The 19217-nt window shown below is 40.0% G+C and overlaps 1 protein-coding gene across 12 annotated transcripts in view; it reads right to left on the reverse strand.

Moving 5' to 3' along the window:
* The window catches only part of LOC308246547 (cytochrome b5 reductase 4), a 185846-nt gene that overhangs the window by 56028 nt on the left and 110601 nt on the right, over positions 1-19217 (reverse strand). Inside the window, exon 1 of one of the 12 annotated variants that reach the window (XM_080664929.1) lies at positions 3777-4885. The exons of 10 other annotated variants lie outside the window; for them this stretch is intronic. The gene's annotated coding sequence lies outside the window, so the exon portion shown is untranslated. Of the gene's footprint in view, positions 1-520; positions 651-3776; positions 4886-19217 lie in introns of those variants that run through there. One more of the 12 variants, XM_080664930.1, reaches the window with a different exon arrangement.

Here is a 19217-nt window from a genome sequence, read left to right on the forward strand (position 1 = left end):
CCTACCTCCAGAGTCCCCCAGTCCCCTCAGGCCCCCCAGTTGCCCAGAGCCGGCCCGAGGCATGGGCAAGCCTCGGATGGCAGCTACCCAGCCGCCCAGGGCCACCCAGGGCCACCCACGGCTCAGGTAACCAGGGCTGTCCGAGGCTTGTGCTGCTGGCAGTGGCAGCAGCAGAAGTGTGATGGGGGTGTCGCCTTCCCCTGATAGCCGGGTCATCTCCCGCCCCTGAGGGCTCCCAGACTGTGAGAGGGGGCAGGCCGGGCTGAGGGACCCCCCCTCCAGTGCATGAATTTTCATGCACCGGGCCTCTAGTTAGCATATAAAGGATGAAATGTCCCACATGTGTTCTCTGCTTCCTCTAAACTCTTTAGGCTGACACTTACCCTCTCATAATCTTCCTTTCCTTTCTGGTAGACTAAGATGCAAACCTAAAGAACTTCCCATCCTCTTCAAATGGACAAAACTAGGAAGGATAAAATCCCTCACTATAAGGAATTAAGACTGTTAGAGCCAACCACACCTGAGAGTGTTGGTGATTTGCTGATTATGAGTCTTAAACCCTGCTCCTTAATGCAACTGGTACATTTCCACTGGTCCAGAGGCTCTAATCCTCCCTCTTAAGGTCTCCTTCCTTTTCTCCTTTTCAAAATCATTTTCAAACAGCTGAAAGTTGGACCCCTGAATGTGGCAGAAGAAAAGGAACACAACTTAATTTTATGCTTTTCCTTCATGCTTTATTGTACTGTATTTGTACTACACATGGCTTTTAGACAGCCATCTCTCCTGTGCAAGCTTTTCGTTCCTATCACCTGGTGTTTAGAAACTAATTTTGCAACTCTCTAAATTTTGCAATGACACAATTAAATTCTTCCTATAGCTTTAATGGCACAGGTGTGGCAGATATGCACAACAATATAAATAAATAGTATTTATGGATCCATCAAATTGGACCATCTCAATTTGATGTTAAGCTATTAATTCAGCAAAACTTAAATCCTATTAATGACATTAAGAACAAAAACAGGCAGAAATAGACTCATGAAACATCATGAATGGTGCTTTTAGATCCATTTAGTAGCAGAGGGAGATTTAGGGAGTCAGTCTATTGTCTGTCTGTCTATCTATTGGAGTTAATCTGTCAGTCTGTCTATCTAGCTATCTCCTCTTTGCTAATACTTTATTTTGTTTCATATTTTGTTTTTTTATACTCTAACCAGGAGTAGATCCAATAAAAGGACTGACTAATGCTAAGAAGAGCAACTTAATTTCATCAAACAATAAATTTATACAATGTTATTTTCAATTACATCTCAATGAAACTAGGAAAAATGGTATTTTTTTAAAAGGAGGAAGGAGGAGGAGGAGGAGGAGGAGGAGGAGGAGGAGGAGCAATTTATTAAAGTTAAAATACAACAGTTCTGTTAGGAACATATACTCTAATATTTAAATACATCATTTTTAAATGCCCCAGCAATATTCAGGGGTACATTTTATAGCTAATTCATCCTAGCAGAGGTGCTATGCAACAGAAAACACACATTCAGAACAATCACTATACTGAGTTCTTTAGGCAATGCACTAGTAGTACCTGTTTTAATAGTTTCACACTAAATTATCTCTTTTGTATATGTCTGAAACTTTGAGCTCTCAAATTCTTAGAATAAAAATTACCTACTTTAAAATTACCACTGAGTGCTTTGTATAGTCAGAAACTTACACTGCCAATTCAATCACAGAATGATAGTCTTAAGTCTGACCTCTCATCCAGTACAGGATTCACCTCTACAGATTCTACAGACAGACTGTCATCTAGAATCTGCTTGAAAAGTACCAGTGTCTAGGAGCTCACTGTTTGTTTAAAAACATAGTTAAGGATCAATATTACTTTTATGACTGAAAACTAAAGTTGCCATTTTACATAGAAAGAGCTCTTTTCCATCTTGGCAGCTGCTGCCTCTAGTTTTTCACATATACTTTTTATATTTGTTGTAATTTAAATCCCAACTGCTACTGATAAAGACCACAGGCATCTTACAAGAAAATACTTACATGTGTGAGCAAAATTTAAAGAACCACACCAAAACATGTAAAAGAAAATACACTAGTCGCCTAACCTAGTTAACAATATTACTATGATTGTTATTAGTCCTGAACTTCCTAGTAGTCAAAGCCAAAAGAGATACTAGTAACAGTGGTCTCATTATCCAATCTTAAAAAGCATTACAAGGACACAAGCAAGCAAACCACAAAAAAAGAGAGATTCATTAGTTCTTTAAAAGACAAAAACTCCCTTTGAGCATTTGCTTTTGATATTGTGAAGAATTGTGAGTCCCTATGTAGGGGCCATTGACCACAACAGATAGTACAACCTAACAATATGCAGAAACATTCTTCATTTAGCATCCCTCCCACCTTCCCCAGCCCAGGTAAAATGTACTTTCTCCCCCTTCAGACTGCATATTTTGGGCATTTTGTATAAATGGAAACATATAGTATGTGGTCTTTTATGTTTGCCTTCTTTTACTCAGTATAATATTTTCAAAGTTCATCCATGTTGTTGCATGCATCAATACTTCATTTCTTTTCTTTTTTTTTTTTTAAATATATTTTATTGATTTTTTACAGAGAGGAAGGGAGAGGGATAGAGAGCTAGAAACATCGATGAGAGAGAAACATCGATCAGCTGCCTCCTGCACACCTCCCACTGGGGATGTGCCCGCAACCAAGGCACATGCCCTTGACCAGAATCGAACCTGGGACCCTTGAGTCCGCAGGCCGACGCTCTATCCACTGAGCCAAACCGGTTAGGGCAATACTTCATTTCTTTTAATGGCTGAATAACATTCCATGGATGGACATGCCACATTTTGTTTATTCATTCATCAGTTCATGAACATCTACATTGTTTCCACTTTGGGGCTATCCTATATACTAAAAGGCTAATATGCTAAGTCCTGGTCGACGGGTTGACAATTCAACTAATCAAAGCGTAATATGCTAATGATATGCTAAGGCCACTTAACCACTCGCTATGGCATGCACTGACCACCAGGGGGCAGACAGTCGACTGGTCAACCAGTCGCTGTGACGTGCACTGACCACCAGAGGGCAGATGCTCCGACCGGTAGGTTAGCTTGCTGTTGGGGTCCAGCTGATCAGGACTGAGCGAGATGGGCCGGACACGCCCTGCAGCCCTCCCGTGGTCCCTCCTCAGCTGGCTAAGCTCCCGCATCCCTCCCCTGCCCCGATCGTGCACCGGTGGGGTCCCTCAGCCTTGCCTGCACCCTCTCGCAATCCAGGACCCCTCGAGGGATGTCAGAGAGCCAGTTTCAGCCCGATCCCACAGGCTAGGCCAAGGGACCCCACTAGTACACAAATCCGTGCACCAGGCCTCTAGTTATAAATAATACTGCTATGAACATTCATGTATGAGTTTTTGTGTGGACATATATTTTTATTTCTTTTGAGTATACCTTTAGAAGTGAATTTGTTGGGTCACATAGCTATCTATGTTGAACCTACTGAGGAACTGCCAGACTGTTTTCCATTCTCAGCAGCAATGTGTGAACGTTCTAATTTCAGAGAGCTCTTTTTCAGTCACTACTCCAACTCTGCATAGAAGAAAATGCCTTTTCCCACCGACAGAACCTGAGTCACATCACATTTCTCAGATAATTGAACTCATAAATGGATTACAGCATGCTCCAACTTATTCTCAACACCCAGCTCTATGTGAGACAGTACAATGTTAGACTTAAGTGACATTTTGTACTTACCTATTTGATCTATCCCCCATTTGAGGCTCCCACAACTTTTCAGGTTAGGCGACCATACACAGGAACCTAATAGCCCTCCACCAAGGAGTGACCTGCATCTCCATGATTCAGACCATATACTAATAACTTTTCTTTTTTCCTCTGTCCTATTTTGTAAGTCAGAGTCTAAAGCATGGTCCAGGGGCTCCTGAGGGAGCTCAAGACTCTTTGGGTGGTCCAAGACCAAAACTTTTTGGTAGTATTATGAAGATGCTATCCAAATTTTAAAAAAAATCTCATTCTTTCACGGGTGTATAAGATTAAATAGAAAAGGTGACATGAGATTACTGTGGTCATCTATTAAGCAATACAGTAAAAATATCTGCCAAAATGTAAAATAATACCAATTTTCTCACTACATTTTTTAAATGTAGTTATTTTTCACAAATATGTATTATTTATAACACAGTGAGCTTATTTTTAACTTTCAGCTTTAAAATATTCTTTGCATTTCTTAATTTTCATTTCTGAAAGGTAAATTTCAATAGCTCCATCATAAAGGGCCATCACAAAGCTCTTTGGAGCCCACAATAATTTTTAAAAGAGTACAGAGAGCTTAAAACCAAAAAGTTTGAGAACTACTGCTCTAAGTAAAAGCAGTATTTTTATAATTAGATTTTAAAATAATTTTTGTTTCAAAATTTAATCACAGATTTAACTTCAAAGCCCCACATTATATTCATTCCAAAAAAAAACAAACGTATTTAATGCCTATTATGTATGTGCCAAGTAATACGGCACCATATTGCAGTATTCCTGTTTATTTCATTAACTAGAGGCCCATTGCACGATATTCGAACAAGAATAGGCCTTCCTTCCCCTGGCTTCACTCCCAGCTGCCTGGGAGCTGGCAAGTCCCCACTCCCTGGCCGCCCGGAGCCGGCAAGTCCCCCTCTCTGCTCACCCGGCAGCCAGCAAGTCCCCACTCCCTGGCTGCCTGGGAGCCAGCACCTCCTTGCTCCTGGGCCACCGGAAGCCAGCAAGTCCTCGCTTCTGTCTGAAGTACCACTACAGTAGCTCCCTCGGCCGCCCCCCTTCCCCTCATAGCAAGCTTCACTCTGCTCCGCTCCAAGCCTGCATATGCAAATTAACCTCCATCTTTCTTGGGTTAATTTGCATACTCACTCTGATTGGCTGTGGGCGTAGCAGAGTGATGGTTAATTTGCATGTTTCTCTTTTATTAGGTAAGATTACCACTGTTCATTTTATTGGTGCTAAAATTAACAAAGGAAAAAGGTATGCTCACATAATAAAAACTGCATATTTCACTATATTCAAGTACACATCCATTTTTGCAAGCACTGTGACTACTGTGCCATCTGGTGTTCCGTGGAGAAACTGCACATTATTATTTTAGGTCTCCTGGTGTTTATTTAGTTCTTCTAACTCAGCCGTGGGCAAACTACGGCCTGCAGGCCGGATCCGGCCCGTTCAGCTGTTCTATCCGGCCCGCGGAGCCGAAAGAGCGGACGGAGGGTTCTCTTGCTCTCCCCTCCGCTCCTTCACCAGCAGTAGTGTTAACATGGCAACGTCGGGAAACACGGCCGCAGCTCCTTCTTCTGAGTGAGTGGATTTATATCTGCCCATTCAGTAGAAGGAACAACCTCTCAATCTTCCAGAGGCTCCTTGTAATGCCCGCCGACGCGTCTCCTGACATCACCCTGGGAATGCGTAGACACGTTATCATGGTGATGTAGGGAGACACGCCCTGGAGAGCACAGTATCAGAGCACAGTTTGAAATGTATAAAACTATTGAAATAAAAAAAAAAAGACCGTACCCTTTTATGTAATGATGATTACTTTGAATTTATATTAGTTCACACAAACACTCCATCCATGCTTTTGTTCCGGCCCTCCGGTCCAGTTTAAGAACCCATTGTGGCCCTCGAGTCAAAAAGTTTGCCCACCCGTTCTAACTGCTAAGAGAGGGTGTTAAAAATATGCAACAACGATTGTGCATTTTAATTATCTTGTAATTCTGTTAATGTTTGCTTTGTATATTCTGAAACTTTGTCAGGCATAAACATTCTTTCTGAATTTAGAGCTATAATTTTATTAGTTTCTTCCCCCAACCCCAAGTTTTCTTCCCCACCCCAACCCAGCAAATTTTGTTTGTGTCTCTGTTCCTTTATTTCCCTGACTTCTTTTGAGTTAACCTGATATTTTTCAGAATTTCATATTATTGGTATTTAGCTATACCTCTTTGTGTTATATTTTCAGTGGCTGTCCTAGGGCTTATAATATATATACTTAACATTACCCAGTTCACTTAGGTTAATATTGTATATCCCTTCACGTTTAATATAAGGACAATTTACCACTATCTATCCCTATACTTTATATAACATCACAATACAATGTTACAATTTTTGCTTTAAATAGTCATGCATTTTTTAAAAGGGAAAAAAGTAATTTTATCTCTTTACTCACATATTTACCATTTCCTAAAGATCTGAATTTCCATCTGGTGTCATTACCTTTCAACCTGGTCAACTTCCTTCAGAATGTAACTGATTGCTCAGAATGTTGGTTAATTTTTAATGCTTTTACTGGTAAATTTCCTTTTAGTTTATTGTTTTTCCTAATACTAGTAAGGTCACATAAGATGATCTTTGGTAATTATGCCCAGATGACCTTCTGAAGTGCTCAGAGACCTTTATCACATTCTGTTTAAATTATTCTGTGCCCTGAGTAGGAGAAAGAGAACATGGCCACTGGGGAAGTGACAAAAGTACTAAGCAAACTCAGCCCCTGGGGCTCAGGTGCACAGGACCTGCCTAAGACAGGGGCTAAAATATGACAATTGCAAAACACCTTCTGCCCCAAGTCTTGCAAGAAGTAACAAGCAAGAGCAGTCTGCCACTGGGAGAGGAACAGGAGCATAAAGAGAGAACCTACCCAGGTATGTAGAGCAAGCTGTAAGCTAAGAGTAGAACAGGAACAATGAGAAAAATCCTCTAGCAGTGCTGGACCCATACAAAAAACAAGGTAGCAATAACCCGCTGTTGAAGGAATTTGAAGTCTGTGGTGCACTGATGATACCAATAGCAACAATAAACACCAAACCCAGCTCAACAACTAACTAGACTAAATCAACTTTACTGTCTGCCAGAAAAGGCATACCTATTTCTGAGTATAAATTTTACTATTCTTCGATATGCAATGTGTGACACTCAACCAAAAATTGTAAGACGCATTTTCACAAAAGATAAAACAACCCATGTCAAGAGGGGAAAAAGCAATACAATAGAGATGCTGCAATGTTGGAACTATCAGATAGGGACATTAAAATAACTATAATTAATATCTTAAAAGACTATCTGAACATGTGGATGACATTTTACAGATGGGAAAGTTCAGCAGAGATAGAAAAGAGTCTAATGAAAATACTAAAAATAAAAAACATGGTATCAGGTCCAGCCGGTGTGGCTCAGATGGTTGAGACTCATCCCATTCACCATTTATTATGCTAATCTCTTTAAAAGGTAAGTGACTGTCTAAAGCAAACATGATAACACGTTTTGGGATTTATAACATGTAGAAGTAAAATGAATAACAGTGCAAGACATAGGAGAGTGAAATAGAAGTATATAAGGTTCTTACACTGCATGTGAGATGGTATAATATTATTTGAAGATAGATTGGTAAGTAAAAATGTGTATCATAAACTTTGAATGACTACTAAAATGAAGACAAAGAGGTATGAAGAATACATTAACAATAAATAAAATGAATTCATCAAAATATAATGAAGATGTTATCAACAATCAGTAAATACAGGCAGGTGAAGGGTTTATGGAGTTCACTGCATCACTCTTGCAGCTTTTTTTGTAAGTCTGAAACTTTTTTCAAAATGAAAAGTTTAGTTAAAAATATTTAATGACAAAATGGCCCGTAAGCAATCTTAAATATTTACCCAATCCCCACAGTGTGCAAACCCCCAAAAAGGAAATATGAAGCTGTACAAAGGAAATAGAACACATGATCCCTTCAGGCTACAGCTCACATTCTAAAATGAGGCACAAAAAAATGGCCATTAATATATATTAGAAAATTATCCAGAAATAAAGTTTCTGATTAGGGAACTTGTATATAACTTAACTCCAGGAGCCAATAATCTGGAAACAGCAAATATGCAAGTTCCTCAACTGGTTACTTATTTGTGAAATCATTAAGATATCCTTACCATAATGTAGTTTTAAAGTATTTTACATGATTCAAAGAACATTTATTGACCACTAATCATGAGCCATGCTGTGATAGGTGTCAGGCTTAGGGAGAGAAGCAGCATATTAAAATTGAACTCAACTTAAATGGAAAGACAGAAATATAAAAAGTGTTACAGATTTTCTAACAGAGGTCCTACAATAAATGCTGAGGAAGAAAGAAAAGTCAGAGAGGACCAGAGTCAGGTTTTCAAAGATGAGGAGACTGAAGGAAGCTGTTGGAAGAAAGAAAGAACTGAGGATGTTAAACAATATAGGATGAGCAACCAACTGCCCAAGATCATAGAGGAAGCTGGAAAGATTAAGAGAATATGAAAGGACTACACTTAGTTAAGAGAGTGTCTTAGGAAGAACGGAGTCTTTGAAAGGAGTACATCATTCTGATGCAAGAAAAAGAAAAGAAAGAACACAGACATAACTAGCTTTATGTTCCTCATGTTCACAGATGGGTGTGTACGTGTGGAGTGTTTTCTCTCCCTCTCTCTCATACAATCACACCACCCAGCCTTTGCACATGCTTTTTCCAGGAACCTGGAATATTGTTTCTATTCCTCTTTGCCTAGTTAATTCCCATTTATCCTTCACTAGAGGCCCAGTGCACGAAATTTGTGTACTCGGGGGCGGGGGGGGGGGGGGGGGGCCCTCAGCCCGGCCTTTGCACTCTTGCAGTCCGGGAGTCCTTGGGGGATGTCCAACGGACGGCTTAGGGGGAGCGGGCCTAAGCCGTCAGTCGGACATCCTTAGCACTGCCGCAGAGGTGGGAGAGGCTCCTGCTACCGCCGCTGCACTGGCCAGCAGTGAGCCTGGCTTCTGGCTGAGCGGCGCTCCCCCTGTGGGAGTACACTGACCACCAGGGGCAGCTCTTGCGTTGAGCATCTGCCCCCTTGTGGTCAGTGCGCATCACAGTGACCGGTCATTCTGCCATTTGGTCAGTTTGTATATTAGCCTTTTATGCCTGCAGGATTAGACCAAAATCAGCTCTCCGACATCCCCCAAGGGGTCCCGGATTGTGAGAGGGTGCAGGCCAGGCTGAGGGACTCCACCAGTGCACGATCAGGGCCGGGGAGGGACACGGGAGGTTGGCCAGCCAAGGAGGAATCGTGAGAGGACTCCAGGGCATGTCCAGCCTGTCTAGCTCAGTCCTGATTGGCCAAACCCAGCAGCAAGCTAACCTACCAGTCAGAGTATCTGCCCCCTGGTGGTCAGTGCACGCCATAGCAAGCAGTTGAGCAGCCTTAGCATATCATAAGCATATTACGCTTCGATTGGTTGAACAGATGACTGGACGACTGGACACTTAGCAAATTAAGCTTTTATTATATAGGCTATCTAGGCTCAGTCTTCAGCAGTCTTTACTCAGCACAGCATACTCTCCTTCACAATACCCAGCAGACTTGATTAATACTGTATGTTCCCCTTCAGATTGGAAATTACATAAGATCAGGGGCCAACTCTGTTTTAAATTTCCATGTTATCCACCCCCACCCCCCCAGAATCTGGTACAGTACATAACACATAGTAGACTCTTAGAAATATTGATTAAATAAATGAACTAAGATACAGAAAAAGTTAAAATCTATCTTTTCTATTTTTTAAGAATGATAACTACACACAAAGTCACAAAAAACAAAGCTATGTTTCACTAAATTACTAAAATTAAAAACTGGGGAGAAAGGCTGCCGACGGGAAGGCAGACTGCAAGATAATGTGTGAGAAAACAAAGGGAGAGTGTGTGGTCGCACAGGGAGTGTATGTTGGTGAGTTGAGGGACAGCTATACTCCAGGAGACTGTGGGGAACTGCTGGACGGGGTTCCCCTAACCGGGCAGCCCCCACTGCAGCTGAGTTCCCTCCTGGAGCAACTGGCTCAGACGCGGAGACCGTGCCATCTTAAAGGGGAAAGTGGATGTTATCGGAAGCCTGAAAATCAACAACTACAGCACCCACCAAACAGCTGCGAACCCATGAACATCGGTCCCCAACTGGCACAAACACGCAGATTCAGAGGAGCTCTACACTCCACCACAAAAAAGTCAGATTTCGCCTGGGATAAGGTGAGGTCTCTGGTCCCGGCAGGAGAGAGAAACGCACATGCAGGAGTTGGAGAACCTGGGGAAGTCTGAGCCTAGAAAAATCCATGGCTGTTGAGGCTGGCGTGATCCGTGAATGTGGAAGGGGGTCCTCAGAGCTGCTAACAGAAGGGAACTCTAAAAAGCAACCCATTTTGAATTGACGCAAAGGACAGCCTAAAAATTTTAAAAGTGTGCCAGCTGCTTAGACCCAAGGGGAATAAAAGACTGCACAGACTTGCGCGCAGCCCCAGAGTTCGCACACTTACGCTGGCTCTTTTTTTTCTGTTTTGTCTTTTTCCTCTTTAAATCCTTGCTTTGGGTTACTAAGCCCAATACATAGGATCACCCAATTGGGGACACCCTAAGAGACTGCAGGGGAAAGTTGTTCTTCTGGAACCTGGGGATCAGAGCGGGCAATAACCATCAGAGAACCAGCTCTGGGGCAACCCACTCCCACAAACTGGTATTGAGTGCCACAGGGAAAGCAGGATCTAAGCACTGGCTAGAGAGGACCTAAAGACCCGGAGGTCAATCCACAAATACTGCCACCCAGGGGTTGAGTCACAAATTGACTCTTGTGTAAACACAAATAAAGGAAAACAAGAAATTAAGACACACTTCCTGCTTAAAAATCAGGACTGGCTTACAACACTGAGGAGCAGAGGAACGCAGGGAACTGCAATACTGTCCTGGCTAGGAAACAGGCATGCCAAACAGAACAGTAGAGGAAGTGAATGACCTTCACTACTGTACATTTTTATTTTTTTCATCTTTTACTTAAGAAACTATTTTTTTTCTTTTTTCCTCACTTGATTTTACCTTTTTAATTATTACGTTTTTATTTTCAATCAGTATTATTACTACTACTATTTTACCTTTTTTTTAAGTGTCATTTTATTTTTTCTTTATTTTACTTTGGGATTAGTGTTCTACATTCTATTTTCATCTTTCCTTTAGCATTATTTTACTCTATCTCAAATTTACCTTTATGCCATCACTCTCTTCCTAACTTTTCCCCTCTGGTTGTCCTGTTTCTCTTACCCTTTTCCTGCTTTAGATTTTCCCTATTCCTTCTTTTTACCCCGTTAAAATTTCACCCTACTTATATATCTAATTTCCAATCCCCTGCTCCAAGTCCATTCACACCTCTCTCTTCTCTGTCTTCACTATCAAAAATTTTTTTTCCTCTCTGTCCTTTTGTTGTTGTTTGCTTGATTGTTGATTATATTGATTTTTTATGCTTATTTGTGAGATTGTTTTGCTTATTCTTTTTTTGTTTGTTTTGTTTTTCTTTGTTTTTGCTTCTGTTTTCCCTCGCCTTGCTTGATATTAGTGGTTGTTTGTAGTTTGTACTTATCTCCAGGTACTTGTTGTTGGCATTTGTTGGCATTAGTGGCTGTTCTATTGGAGTTTTCTCCCCATATATATACTTTGTTCCACTCTTCTTTCTTATTCTCTTTATTTTCTCTCTTTTTTTTCCTTTTCCCAATTTCATTTTTGCACTTCTTTTTATTTTCTCTCTTTTCCTTTCTCTCATATCCTCTAATTTGCCTTTCTCTGGTGGTCACGTTTATTTGGGGTTATTAATATTGTGAATACATTTCTGTTCAGTGCCTTGTGCATTGTACCTTGTTGTGTTGTATTTTGTGCCTTTAAAGCAACGCAGAAGAGAGAGAACTACATAACCAGACACCTGGAGAAGAGAGACCATGGGGAGAAAAGAAACAGCCCACATATGAAAGAAAAGCAGGCATCACCAGAAAAGGAAGTAAACAAAATGGAGGCAAGCAACCTTCCAGAGAAATAATTCAGAGAAGTGGTCAAAGGTGGCTGAAGAGAATGGAAGACAAATTCGACAATATGTGTAAGAACCAAGAAGAAATAAAAAATGACATTGCAGCTGTAAAGAACTCAATAGAAAGCATCAAGAGTAGACTAGAAGAAGCAGAGGACCGCATCAGTGAGATAGAAGACAAGGTGGGAAAAAATACCCAAGTAGAGAAGCTTCTAGAAAAAAAAAATTAAAAAGCAGGAGGAGAGCCTAAGGGAACTTCGGGACAACACGAAACAAAACAACATCCGCATAATCGGGGTTCCAGAAGGAGAAGAAACTGAGCAAGGAATAGAAAACCTGTTTGAATAAATAATGACAGAAAACTTCCCTGATATAGGGAAGAAAAAACCTACACAAATCCAAGAAGCTCACAGAGTCCCAAGCAAAATGAACCCCAAAAGACTGACGCCAAGGCACATTATAATTAAATTGGCAAACACCAACGACTAAGTAAGAATATTAAAAGGGGCCACAGAGAGGCAGAAAGTTACCTACAAAGGAACCCCCATCAGACTAGCGACTGATTTCTCAACAGAAACTCATCAGGCCAGAAGAGAATGGAATGAAATATACAAAGTCATGCAAAGGAAGGGTCTGAATGCAAGAATACTGTACCCAGCAAGGCTATCAATCAAAATTGAAGGTGAAATCAAGAGCTTCACAGACAAAAAAGGACTAAGGGAATTTATTACCACCAAACCAGCAATGCAAGAAATGGTAACGGGTCTGCTGTAAAAAAAAGAAATAGGAAGCGAAGAAGAAACACAGGGGTAAAGAATAAAAATGGAGACAAATGAGTACCTATCAATAATAACTTTAAATGTAAATGGATTAAATGCTCCAATCAAAAGACACAGGGTAACGGACTGGATAAGAAAACATGACCCATATATTAGCTGTCTACAAGAAACCCACCTCAGAAAAAAAGACGCACACAGACTGAGGGTGAAGGGATGGAAAAAGGTTTTTCCGGAGAATGGAAATGAAAAAAAAAAAAAGCTGGGGTAGCAATACTCATATCTAACAAATTAGATCTCAAAGTGAAGGACATAACAAGAGATAAGGAAGGCCACTTCATAATACTGAAGGGAGCAATCCAACAAGAAGAAATAACTCTGGTAAACATATATACCCCAATACAGGAGCACCCAAATACATAAAAAAAACTCCTGGAGGATATCAAGGGAGAGATTGACTACAATACAATCATAGTAGGAGACTTTAATACCCCACTATCACCATTGGACAAATCCTCTAAACAAAAAATCAGCAAAGAAACATCAATCCTAAATGACTCACTAGACCAGATGGAATTAATTGACATCTTCAGAACATTTCACCCCAAAGCCACAGAATATACATTCTTCTCAAGTGCACATGGGTCATTTTCAAAGATAGACCATATATTGGGTCATAGGCAAAGTCTCTTCAAATTCAAGAAGATATAAATCATATCAAACATCTTCTCAGATCACAGTGGCATAAAACTGGAAATCAACTACAATAAAAATAATTTAAAAAAATAAAACACATGGAGACTAAACAGCATGCTATTAAACAATGACTGGGTTACCAGAGAGATCAAGGAAGAAATAAAAAACATCATGGCAAGAAATGAGAATAAAAACACAACAATACAAAATCTATGGGACACAGCGAAAGCAGTCTTGAGAGGGAAGTTCATAGCTCTACAAGCCTACTGCAAAAAACAAGAAACAATGGTAATAAATTACCTAACCCAACAACTCAAAGAGTTAGAAAGAGAGCAACAAGAAAAGCCCAGTGTAGGCAGAAGGAAGGAAATAATAAAGACCAGAGCAGAGATAAACGACATAGAGACCAAAAACAAAAAAAAAAAAAACACAAAAAAAAACCACAATACGAAAGATCAACAAAACCAAGAACTGGTTCTTTGAAAGGATAAACAAGATTGATGAACCTCTAGCCAGGCTCACCAAGAAGCAAAGAGAGAGGGCCCAAATAAACAAAATCAGAAATGAAAGAGGAGAAATAACAACAGACCCCACCAAAATACAACGGATTGTTAAAAAATACTATGAACAACTCTATTCCAACAAACTGGACAACCTGGAGGAAATGGACATATTCCTAGAAAAATATAACCTTCCAAAACTCAATCAGGAAGATTCTAAACATCTCAATAGGCCAATAACTATGGAAGAAATTGAAGCAGTCATCAAAAAGCTTCCAGCAAACAAAAGCCCCAGGCCAGGCAGCTTCCCAGGAGAGTTTTACCAAACATTCAAGGAAGAAATAAAACCTATCCTCCTCCGACTATTCCAAAAATTCAAGAGGTAGGAACACTTCCAAGTTCCATCTACGAAGCCAGCATCACCCTAACACCAAAACCAGATAAAGACAACACAATGAAAGAGAATTATAGGCCAATATGCCTCATGAACATAGATGCCAAAATCCTCAACAAAATTATAGCAAATCGGATCCAGCACTACATCAGAAAGATCATACACCATGACCAAGTAGGATTTATCCCAGTAATGCAAGGATGGTACAATATCCGAAAATCAATAAACATGATACATCACATAAACAAATTGAGAGATAAAAATCATATAGTCATATCAATTGATGCAGAAAAAGTATTTGACAAAATCCAACACCCTTTCTTGATAAAAACTCTTAACAAGGTGAGTATAGAAGGATCATACCTCAACATCATAAAAGCCATATATGATAAACCCACAGCTAACATAATACTCAGTGGGCAAAAACTAAAACCATTTCCCCTAAGAACAGGCACAAGACAGGGATGCCCACTCTCACCACTCCTGTTTGACATAATACTGGAAGTATTAGCCATTGCAATTAGACAAGAAGAAGAAATAAAAGGCATCCAAATTGGAAAAGAAGAAGTAAAGCTGTCCTTATTTGCAGATGACATGATAGTGTACATAAAAAATCCAAAAGAATCCATCAAAAAACTATTAGACTTAATAAATGAATTCGGCAATGTAGCAGGATACAGAATTAACACCAAGAAATCTATGGCATTTCTATACACCAATAGTGAACTTACAGAAAGAGAGACTAAAAAACAATCCCATTTATCATCGCACCAAAAAAGTTAAGATACCTAGGAATAAACTTAACCAAGGAGGTAAAAGACCTATACGCAGAAAACTACAGGACACTGAAAAAAGAGATAGAGGAATACGTAAACAGATGGAAGAACATACAATGTTCATGGATTGGGAGAATCAACATCATTAAAATGTCCATACTACCCAAAGCAATCTATACATTCAATGTACTCCCCATTAAAATACCAACGGCATATTTCACAGACCTAGAAAAACTCTCCAAAACTTCATCTGTAATAAAAAAAGACCCCGAATAGCCACAGCAATCCTGAGAAAGAAGAATATAGTAGGTGGGATCTCAATACCAGATTTCAAGCTGTATTACAAAGCCACTGTTCTCAAAACAGCCTGGTACTGGCACAAGAACAGACATATAGACCAATGGAATAGAATAGAGAACCCAGATATCGACCCAAACCACTATGCACAATTAATATTTGACAAAGGAGGCATGAACACACAATGAAATCAAGACAGTCTCTTCAATAAATGGTGTTGGGAAAATTGCACAGATACATGCAAAAAAATGAAACTAGACCACCAACTTACACCATACACAAAAATAAACTCAAAATGGATATAGGACTTAAACATAAGATGGGAAACCATAAAAATACTATAGGAATCCACAGGCAGAGAAATCTCAGACATATGCCAAAGCAATTTCATCACCGATACTGCTCCTAGGACAATGGAAACTAAAGAGAAAATAAACAAATGGGACTACATCAAAATAAAAAGCTTCTGTACAGCAAAAGAAACCATCAACAAAACAACAAGAAAGCCCACTGTATGGGAGAACATATTTGCAAATGTTATCACTTATAAAGGTTTAATCTCCAACATCTACAGGGAACTTATACAACTTAATAAAAGGAAGATAAACGATCCAATAAAAAAAATGGGCAACGGACCTAAATAGAATCTTTTCGAAAGAAGACAGAAGGAAGGCCAAGAGACATATGAAAACATGCTCAAAGTCACTTATTATCCGAGAGATGCAAATCAAAACGACAATGTGGTACCATCTCACACCTGTCAGAAGGCAATCATCATCAAATCAATAAATGACATGTGCTGGCGAGAATGCAGAGAAAAAGAAACCCTCACGCACTGCTGATGGGAATGCAGATTGGTGCAGCCACTGTGAGAACAGTACGGAGTTTCCTCAAAAAACTAAAGATGGAGCTCCCATCTGACCGAGTAATCTCACTTCTAGGAATATATCCCAAGAAACTAGAAACACCAATCAGAAAGGATATATGCACCCCTATGTTCATAGCAGCACAATTCACTATTGCTAAAATTCGGAAACAGCCTAAATGCCCATCAGCAGATGAGTGGATTAGAAAACTATGGTACTTCTACACAATGGAATACTACGCTGCTATAAAAAAGAAGGAATTCTTACCATTTGCAGCAGCATGGATGGACCTGGAGAGTGTTATGTTAAGTGAAATAAGCCACGCAATGAAAGAAAAATACCACATGATCTCACTCATTTATGAAAAATATAGAACATTATAACCTGATAAACAAAAAGATAGATACAGAGGCAGTAAAGCACCGAAAAAACTGTCAAATTACAGTGGGAGGAAAGCAGGGGAGTGTTGGGGGTAGGGGGGGGGAAGAGATCAACAAAAGGACTTGTATGCATGCATATAAGCACACCAATGGACACAAGACACTGCAGGGGTGGGATGAGGGCATGTGACAGGGGGTAGCGGAGGCTGGGGTAAGGTCAAGGGGGAAAAAAAGGAGATATATGTACTACTACATGTAATACTTTAAACAATAAAAAAAATATTTTTAAAAAACTGTCTCAGAAGGATACCCCATATGAGTGTTAATTAGAAATGTTAATTAGCACAAGAGAAGAACAAGTAATATGCACCTTTTAATGAATGAATTTACATATGGCACGCAAAGAAAATGCTAAACCTGCCGAAACCGGTTTGGCTCAGTGGATGGAGCGTCGGCCTGCGGACTGAAGGATCCCGGGTTCGATTCCGGTCAAGGGCATGTACCTTGGTTGCGGGCACATCCCCAGTGGGAGGTGTGCAGGAGGCAGCTGATCGATGTCTCTCTCTCATCGATGTTTCTAGCTCTCTATCCCTCTCCCTTCCTCTCTGTAAAATATCAATAAAATATATTAAAAAAGAAAAAAAGAAAAAGAAAATGCTAAACCAGGAGTAAATCTAGAAGTTGAATATGGTATAGTTTAACCATAACAGCTCAGAATCAGGCTGTGTAGGTTAAAATGGAGGTTTCATTCTCATTACTATATCTTCAACAAGTTACTTTACTCTCATTAATATTTTCTCTACCAGCATCCACTCCCCTTCCAGAACAAGGTCACGTTTTTTTTCAAGGAGCCATGTGTGCTGCAGTGTGTCCCCAATTAGGCTAAGGATGAAGCTTGTGGCCTAGGTTTAAGTGATTAAGTACATCAATTGCTTCTAAACAGAATTATTGTTACTAGTACAGCAATGTGAACATGATCAAAACTGTGTCAATCAGAGCCAATTCCAAAACTTTTATTTTACCTATTAGATAAACTGAGTAGAACTTGACAATAACTAGAGGGATAGAGGGAGAGTTGCTGCATTCATCTTTCTGCAATAAAGAGTGAGTCCTAAAATGGAGCAATCCCAGAAAGAAAACTACAAGATAGTGTGAAAACAGGTGCTGGGACACTAGCTGAACCCCTGCACCAACCTTCACCTCAAGTTAGCTCTACCTGCAACTTTGTAATCAATTGTTTTCTAGTTAAACCAGGTTATACTGAGTTTCTGCAAGTTATATCCATGAGTTCCCACTGTTACACTCTCTCAGCTTCAGTCTCCTCGTTTGGAAAATAAGAATTCTCCAAGCTCTAGTACCCTCATCTGTGAAGTACAATACCTACCTCACAGGTTTGTTATGAAAATAAAATACTTAGTATACAGCACAGATCTGACACCCCTTATAGAGATATTGAGCTATATATGTGATTTTAATTTTTAAAAAATGAAAATTGTATGACTGGGTACTAAGTTCAAATGAGAAAAAAATCTTTGGCGAAGGGATAATGGAAAAAACTAAAACATAAATGAGGGTAAAAAACACAACATTAAATTTGCCACAACCAAGTAATTCAGACATTCACCAGAAATATAATGGGAGTTATTTCGAGTTATCTCCATAAAGATATTGATGCCAATGCTGCAGGGGAACAAATAGCCATCTCCCAAATAATGATAAGACTAGAAATCAATGAAACAGAAAATGGACAAGCAACAGAAAAAATAAAACCAAAAGTTAATAGAATTGGTAGTAAGATTGACGAGAAAAAAGAAGAAAACTAAAAATTAGCAATACCAGGAATAAAAGAGGGTATATCTCAATAGAACCTACATATAATAAAGAGATAATAAGGGACCTTTGTAAACAACTTTATGCCACTTGCATCAATAGATGAAATTAACAAATTCACTAAAAAATAAAAAAGTGACACAAGAATAAGAGAAAGTTTGAATAACCACGTATCTTTCTTTAAAACTAAATTTATAATCCAAAACTCCCCTACAATGAAAATTTCAAAATGCAGGCTGAAGTTTATTCAGCCAGACAAACATCTCAGGGTTACATAAGGCCCTAAGACCACAGTTTTTTCACTCAATTACCGTGTTTCCCCGAAAATAAGACATCCTCAGAAAATAAGACCTACTTACAGGTTTCCTTCTGGGTGAAATATAAGGCATCCCCCGAAAATAAGGCCCCCAGGCTCTGTCTCAGAATGAAAATTAATTTACCATTAAATGGTCGCTAGGGCCACCCCGACTGGTGTCTAGCAACCAGTGACGTTACGCGGAGTCCTGACGTCACTGCTGTGTGGAGGCGGAGCGGAGATCGGAGTGAGCGGTGAGCACGGGGCGGGAGAGAGGAGGAGACTTTCGCAGATGTGTGTAGAAGAACAGGAGGATTAGAGCGGACGGGACGCGGCGAAGGTGGTGAGTGCTGGTCTGTCTCTGGTGACACTACCTGATGCTCGCGGCCGCCTTCATGATGACTGAAGGTTCTCAGTCAGTGGCAGACCCTGCTCCAGCCCAGATCCAGCCCCAGCAAGCCCAGTGACAGTCCCCAGGCAGGCCCCAGGGGGTAAATGT

Source organism: Plecotus auritus (genome assembly GCF_963455305.1).
Source record: "Plecotus auritus genome assembly, chromosome: 4".
In the NCBI taxonomy this organism is placed as follows: domain Eukaryota; kingdom Metazoa; phylum Chordata; class Mammalia; order Chiroptera; family Vespertilionidae; genus Plecotus; species Plecotus auritus.